The sequence below is a fragment of the Theropithecus gelada genome, unplaced genomic scaffold (genome assembly GCF_003255815.1).
Source record: "Theropithecus gelada isolate Dixy unplaced genomic scaffold, Tgel_1.0 HiC_scaffold_366, whole genome shotgun sequence".
NCBI lineage: Eukaryota > Metazoa > Chordata > Mammalia > Primates > Cercopithecidae > Theropithecus > Theropithecus gelada.
This window is the reverse complement of record NW_020260182.1, coordinates 645-8,879: the sequence shown is the minus strand read 5'-3', so window position 1 is coordinate 8,879 and position 8,235 is coordinate 645. Positions and strand designations below refer to the sequence as shown.

At 45.1% G+C, this 8,235-nt stretch overlaps 1 pseudogene across 1 annotated transcript; it reads left to right on the top strand.

Moving 5' to 3' along the window:
- The first annotated feature begins 992 nt into the window (after positions 1–992).
- Positions 993–7,769, top strand: LOC112617722 (annotated as a pseudogene). Its single transcript, XR_003117948.1, has 6 exons — positions 993–1,581; positions 1,892–1,976; positions 3,038–3,317; positions 3,641–3,814; positions 3,906–4,034; positions 7,606–7,769. The product of XR_003117948.1 is annotated as an archaemetzincin-2-like (transcript).
- The last annotated feature ends 466 nt before the right edge of the window (positions 7,770–8,235 follow it).

Sequence of the window (8,235 nt, the reverse complement as noted above, 5' to 3'; positions counted from 1 at the left end):
AGCACTTTGGGAGGCAAAGGCGGGCGGATCACTTGAGGTCAGGAGTTCGAGACCAGCCTGGCCAATATGGTGAAACCCCGTCTCTACTAAAAATACAGAAATTAGCAGGACGTGATAGCGGGCACCTGTAGTTCCAGCGACTGGGGAGGCTGAGGCAGGAGAATCGCTTGAACCCAGGAAGCAAGAGTTGCAGTGAGCCGAGATTGTGCCACTGCACTCCAGCTTGGGCGACAGAGCGAGACAACGTCTCCCAAAAAAAAAAAAAAAATCAGAAAAAAGAAAAAGAAAATGGCGAGGCCCAGAGAGACTGAACTTCCCACCCGAGGCCACAGAGCTAGCTCAGCCCTAATGCCGGCCCCGCGGTGCCTTTCCGAACTCACGGCCTCCCCTCGGTATCCGGGTTTCGGCCTTGGAGCGCCAGGAACGCCACGAGGACGCACCCCACACTTGCGCGTCTAGGTTCCAGCCCCCGCGGCTCCCAACAAAAAAAGAAGGGAAAGTCCTGCGGGTGACATCCCCGGGGAACGCCGCGGCTCTACGTCAACCTGTGGCGGCCACCGACTCATTTGGGGCCACGCTGGTTGCATTCATCACGCCGGGGACGTCTTCTCAAACCCTTCCACACCAGCGACACGGGCGCGTCTGTGTCTCTCGATAATCGGGTCGCGGAGCCCCCGCGAGGGCAGGCGAGGAACTGGCGACTGTGGGGACGAACAGCTGGGGCTTGTAGTCCCCTCGCGACCCTCTAGTCTGGAAGAGGCCGGGCGCGGCCGCTGAGCTCCTGCTCCGCGCCTGCCCAGGCAGCCGCGCCCTCAGCGGCGTGGCCCGGGCGTGTCATGAGTGGGGCGGGGCCCACAGGGCGTGCGCGACGGAGCGGCGCGGTGCGTGGCGCGAAGGGGCGTGGCGCCAGTGGGCGTGGCGTAGTGCGAAGAGACGCGGTGCGCCAGCGCATGAGTGCTGCCGCGGGTGGGTGGGGTCGAGGCCTGTTGAGTTGGGGCGGTTCGCGGGTGCTGTCAGAGTTGGGCCGGGGCCCCTAGGCAGGGCAGTCGGGTCTTAGAGGCGGGGGCCAGTCGCGGTCAGTGGAGAGGGATGAGGATGTAGGAGGGGCGGACATAACGGAAGCCGCGGGGACTGCGGGGGCGGAGTGCCTCTAGGGCGCAAGGGAGGCCTTTCTCGTGGCTCCTGGGGAAGAAGTGGCGAAGCGAGAGTCCCCGGGGAACCCCCACTCCACCCCCAGCCGGAGACTGGGTTGTGCCTGCACAGACCAGAGCCCACAGTGCGAGTTGCTATAGGCCACCAGCCAGGGTGGCCAACTCCTCCCGGTTTGCCCGGGATGTTTTGGGACCAAAGCATCCCAGGCCTCCAGCCCACTGCAGTGACCGAATTCTCCGCCCCCTGCCTGTCTTCTCCCGCAGCTTCCCTAGATTAGGCTTGGGAGGCAAGAGGAGGCCTCCTGACCTTTCATACTGCCTTTTTAATATTAAGATGAAGGCACACTCCACAACTTTTTTCCGGCCAGGCCCAGACATGTCCGTCCTTGTAAGATAAAAGCTTCCGTGGGAGCCTTCCTTCTTAATCAAGGTAGGTAGACTACAGGAAGGTGCATCTTGTTTTGTATTTTGTCCTGTAGAAGTCAGATTTCCACCCAGTTGTGTGGGAGTGAGGATGAGCCTATGCTTATATCAGAGCTTGAGTGCAGAGACATTTGATCTGGAATTTCAGCCAGCCTCTTCAACCCCAGAATTCAGAGGTTCAATCAGAACAGACATTAGCTTAAGTTTTCCCATCAGTCGTCTATCATTAAACTGGCCAAATCTAGATAATTAGAAAATATGACAGAGGTGATCCGGACAGATGTTCAGTTTTTTCCCCCCTTGTCTAATTCAAAAAGCCTCGTGGTGGAACATTGGACCCTTCAAGAGGAAGGATGAAAGCTCTACATAGGAACACGATGTGAATGGAAGAAACTTGTCATTGTGAGTCTGGCTTTTGATTAGTCATCTGATGTCTTCTCTAATGTGACATGACTTTGAGGCCGTAAACTTCAGTGGCTAAGCTGTAGTTTCTCAGCCTACAGTTAAATTGCAGAATTGATAGGGCTTACATTAGTTTTGTTTTTATTTGATGTTGAAGATCTTTGAGTCACATTAGAAACGGTGAGTATTTTTCATGTGGCACTAATGAGTTAATTCATAATATTATTTTTTGAGTCTCTATTGCCCAGGCTGGAGTGCAGTGGCACAATCACGGCTCACTGCAGCCTCGACCTCCTGGGCTCAGATGATCCTCCCACCTTACCTCGCAAGTAGCTGGGACTACAAGTGCACACCACCACGCCCGGCTAGTTTTTTTGTAGATGTGGGGTTTTGCCATGATGTCCAGGCTGATTTCAGACTCCTAGGCTCAAGCAGTCCTTCTGCCTTGGCCTCTCAGAGTGCTGGGATTATAAGCGTGAGCCACCATGCCAGGCCAATATTATTATTCCCCAAAAGAAGGAAATAGGGTGTGAGGTCCTGCTCCTATGGTCACCATGAGGTTTTTTGTTTGTTTGTTTTGGACTCTTGCCCAGGCTGGAGTGCAGTGGCACAATCATGGCTCACTGCAACCTCAGCCTCCCTGGTAGCTAGGACCACAGGTGTGCACCACTATGCCCAGGGAATTTTTAAACTTTTTGTAGAGATAGGGTCTTACTATGTTACCCTAGCTGTTCTCAAACTCCTGGCCTCAAGCAATCCTCCTATCCCAAAGTGCTGAAGTTACAGGCATGAGCCACCACACCTGGCCACCACTAGTTTTTGTAATGGGAGCAGATTCCTTATGAGATAGAGGAATGGATTTCATGATTGTCTTTTTAATTTCTTAGCTCCCCAAGAAATTGATTGGACATGAGGAAACCACTCTTAAATGTGACCACTCTAAAACATTATCAGTCAGTCATTTCACTCTAGGGAGAAATCAGAGGTGTATATGGAGGTTAGGTAAAGTCCTCAATATGGATATGCATTTTTATATTTGACTACTTGTGTTTTTTTGTTAGATGCAAATATTACGACACTCTGAACAGACCCTAAAAACAGCTCTCATCTCAAAGAACCCAGTGCTTGTGTCACAGTATGAGAAATTAGATGCTGGGGAACAGCGTTTAATGAATGAAGCCTTCCAGCCAGCCAGTGATCTCTTTGGGCCGATTACCTTGCATTCTCCAGATTGGATCACCTCCCACCCTGAGGCCCCCCAAGACTTTGAACAGTTCTTCAGTGATCCTTAGAGAAAGACACCCTCTCCAGACAAACGCAGCATTTATATACAGTCCATTGGTAAATACTGGTAATGTGCTGGTTTTGGTTCGGTTTTGCGATGGCGCTGTTGTCAGGAATAGTCCAGGCTATTGGTCTGATTCAGATGGGCTGTTTTAGGATCATTTTTGATATCATTGCAATGGTACAAGTTTTGTAGCCAAACTGACTTAAAAGATAACATTTTATTTGTTTTTAATTCATAGCAACACCAATGAATGATAAAGGTGTATTGAAAATTTAAAGTTGGTTTTGTTTCTAATTTGAATCCTCTTACTCATAGACTGGGTAAACACTGAATAATCATCTTAAAGTCTGTTTTTAAATGTTCTTCCATATTATAGGCTCTCTAGGAAACACCAGAATTATCAGTGAAGAATATATTAAATGGCTCACGGGCTACTGTAAAGCATATTTCTATGGCTTGAGAGTGAAACTCCTAGAACCAGTTCCTGTTTCTGCAACAAGGTGTTCCTTTAGAGTCAATGAGAACACACAAAACCTACAAATTCATGCAGGTGAATTACACAACTTTGCAATTTAAACCGAGTAAAGGAAGCATATGTATATAACATACACTCATACATTTATTTATTTCTTTTTAAATAGGGGACATCCTGAAGTTCTTGAAAAAGAAGAAACCTGAAGATGCCTTCTGTATTGTGGGCGTAACAATGATTGATCTTTACCCAAGAGACTCGTGGAATTTTGTCTTTGGACAGGCCTCTCTGACAGATGGTATTCCTTTTTTGGCGTTGTTGTTAGAAGCTTCTTCAACTTGAGAATATTTGAAGATGTTAAAAGAGGGGAAAAAAATTCCAACCAAGAATCGTTTTGATATTTAAAACTGTATAGTATTTTCAGTTGAGACATTATGCCATAATGGGAAGCATGCTGTTGGTAGATTCTGATAATCTGGGTTTCAGTTGGCCATTCACTATGTACATGACCTTAAAGGTAACAATATCCACATCATGGAGTGATTTGGAGATAATTTACATAAAAGTGCCTATACATAAAAAGTGTGTATAAACCTGGACAACATAGACCACATGTCTACAAAAAAATAAAAATTAAAAAAACTAAATTAGCTGGGTTTGGTGCCATATACCTGTAGTCCTAGCTACTCAGGAGGCTGAGGTGAGAGGATTGCTTGAGCCCAGGAGGTTGAGGCTGCAGTGAGCCATGATCACACCAGTATACTCCAGCCTGGGCAATAAAGTGAGACCCTGTCTCAAAAAAAAAAAAAAGTATATATAGGCCTGTCATATATATAGGCATTCAGCATAACAGCTAGTAAATGTCAGTAATTCAGTAGCAAGGTGAATTAAACCATTTACAGTTTGAGCTATTATTAATGGATGTGAAAATCTTGCTAATTGTTTTTCAGTTCTTTTCATAATCATCTTGCACAGATAGAAGAGCTATAGAGTAAGTGTATACTTCTTTCTCATCCTACGATGTTTGTTTTTTAATTTAAAAAGTCAAAACTTCCATCTTTGATTTGAGATATGTAATAAACCTTGACTCATTAGGAACTCTGCATGGTAATATTGGGGATGGGAAAGGTTCTGGAAACCAGTTATATTTTTAACGTTTTTTTTTTTTGTCATCTTCCTACTTACCTTCTCCCCTCCCCTTCATTTTTGCTCTTACCTCTCTAACTTCACCCCCAAGAATCCAAGACAGACTTGAAAGGGAAAAGGCCCCCCAAGGGGAGTGGTTTATTAGTGTTCTGGGGATGGGGAGTATGTACAGGGAATATCCTTAGAGTTTATGGTCTGTCTGGATGTTACATTAGCCTTAGGATTTGTGGGGGGTGGTAAACTTTTTGGTACAAATGTTTCTACTAGAGTTGGGGGCTGTAGGGTTATGGAATCTCTTCCCACCTATTCCTTTATTCTTTATTCTCCATTTATGTGAGGTTTCTTGTAGCCCCCCATGGCCCTACCAACATGCACTCTTGGAGACGTGGGTCACTACTCTGTTACTGACTTTGGTGGTGTGCGATAGCTTTTTATCATATGTTTTCTCTTTTATTATTAACCTGATAGAGATGGAAACATTGAAAAATAATTTTATCTACCTTTTATTTTTCTTTTGAGACAGGGGCTCCCTCTGTCACCCGGGCTGGAGTGCAGTGGTGTAATCATGGCTCACTGCAATCTCAACCTCCTAGGCTGAAGGGATCCTCCTGCCTCAGCCACCCGAGTAGCTGGTACCACAGGACCACCACACCCGGCTGTTTTTTTTTTTTTTTTTTTTTTTTTGTCGAGATGGGATCTCCCTGTGTTGCTCAAGCTCATCTCGAACTCCTGGGCTGAAGCGATCCTCCTGCCTCAGCCTCCCAAAGTGCTTTGATTACAGGTGTGAGTCACCACACCCAGCTAAAAAAAAAATTTTAAAACCACATGTTTGTTTATCTAGATATTGCTAGCTGATTTATCTTACATATTTGAGGAGGTCAGGAAACATTTCCCCAAACGGTTTTTACTTTAATTCTTTTTTTTTGTAAATTTCTTAAATATTACATGACATGAAAGATTGACATAGGAAAGTAGCAGGATTACACAGTGACAGTATCTTAACACAGTGGTCTTGTTTTCTCCAAGTTTACAAAGATTCATATTTTTAAATTGGGACGCATTGACTATAAAAGAAAATAATCTTCTGTTTGTAGGATTATTGGAAGAAAGAAGTGTCCTTGCTGAAAGTATTACTGTAGTGAGATATGCTCACACTTGATTGGCCAGAGGGGGTTACTTGTGATACATGAATAGATATAGTGTTTTCTTAACTTCCAGAATGCTTTTTTCCCTAATTTTCTAATATCAGTCTACACTTTCTGGGTAAAGGGAGGCGAATAAGTTGTTTTTGAATCAAATTAGATTGGACAAATCTATGAGTTTATTTTCTTTAAAAATGTATTACTTGGCCAGACGTGGTGGCTCACGCCTGTAATCCCAGCACTTTGGGAGGCCGAGGCGGGCAGATCACAAGGTCGGGAGATTGAGACCACGGTGAAACCCCGTCTTTACTAAAAATACAAAAAAAAAATTAGCTGGGCGTGGTGGTGGATGCCTGTAGTCCCCCCTACTCAGGAGGCTGAGGCAGGAGAATGGTGTGAACCCTGGAGGCGGAGCTTGCAGTGAGCCGAGATTGCGCCTCTGCACTCCAGCCTGGGCTACAGAGCAAGACTGTCTCAAAAAAAAAAAAAAAAAAAAAGTAGTACTTTAAAATAAAAACTGAATGAGAGACATAAATAAAAGTGATCATGTAAACAAGTCGAATTATGAAGCAGTACCCTGTAGAGTGAGTTATGTAGCAAACCGTGTTCTCTGTGCTTGCAGAGATGGTTGATATAACTCTAAATGTAACACAGGAAGTCAGTTACAAGGGTATTTATTCTGGTCACCAGACACTAGTGACATAATAGAGTTGGGCTGTTCTTTAAAAAGGGGGTGGGGGTGGGGCAGGGGAAGGGGTTATTCTGTCTAAAGCCGTGGTTTAAAGCATGGTCTTCAAGACATCAGGGCAGTTGTCTTCAGTCAGTGCTGCGTGAGGGAAGGCCAGCAACCCCTCCAGACACACGTGTAACAGATCTGTTTAGTGTGTCCTTAAAGAGTGAAATCATGACTGCCTATTGTTAATGTGATTTTTTTTTTTTTTTTTGAGATGAAGTCTCGCTCTGTCATCAGGTTGGAGTGCAATGGTGCGATCTCGGCTCACTGCAACTCTGCCTCCTAGATTCAAGCCATTCTCCCGCCTCAGCCTCCTGAGTAGCTTGGATTACAGGCACCTACCATCATGCCTGGCTAATTTTTGTATTTTTGTAGAGACAGGGTTTCACCATGTTAACCAGTCTGGTCTTGAACTCCTGACGTCAGGTGATCTACCTGCCTCGGCCTCCCAAAGTCCTGGGATTACAAGTGTGAGCCACCACGCCCAACCCAAGTGGTTATTTTTTATGATTCCTCTTTGAGTATGTGATTTGGAGTACTTGCTACTTTCAGAAAAAGACTTCTTTTGTGGGAAAAGACTCTCTGAAACTTCAGTTTCTCCAGTATTTCACCTCAAGTCCATTAAGTTTTACAGGGCAAGGCAAAGTGAATAGCAGCAAAAGATTTTGATAGGGAAATCTGGGGCAAAAGTCTTTCTTTTTGGTGGCAAACCATAAATGTATCAGATGGTATGGACACAGTGACACAGAGGTGTACTCACTGGCCAGATGGGCCAGCAGGCTCTTCTTTCTTTGGTCTTTCCTCAGGGACCTTACTCTCATTCTGTCGCTGCTTATCCTCTTTTGTAGGTGTGGGGATATTCAGCTTTGCCAGGTATGGCAGTGATTTTTATAGCATGCGCTATGAAGGCAAAGTGAAGAAGCTCAAAAAAACATCTTCAAGTGACTATTCAATTTTCAACAACTATTATATTCCAGAAATAACTAGTGTTTTACTACTTCGATCCTGTAAGGTAAGTTATTAAAAAAATCCAACAGGACGATTCTTTAAAAGAGATCTTAGTTCCGTAAATTGTATATTGTCAGTCCTTAAGGTAATATTATAAATGAGTTTGTATCATTTGTATAATTTTGGTGCATAGTGCTTGACTGAAATGATCAGTAAAACAATTTAAATGGATACCTTAATATTGAAATTTACAGTATCAGTGCCAGTTTTTTGTACTACTAGTTACAGGCAGCCTTGGCTGTACCCACATGCTATTAGTGTAATTCCTGAATTCTGGTGTTACTGGGTGACCTACTTTTTCAAGCTACTGTGGTCATTGGGCAAAGCTGCCTTCCCCAGGCCTTTGGAGGACCTCTGCTTTCTGGCCTCTCTGGGAGCATGGGCCTTCCTGCCCTGGGCTCCAGGCTACCCTTGACTGTAGTTGTCCTGGCAGTTCCTGATATCCCCAGCTCGCTTTTGTGGAAAGCCTA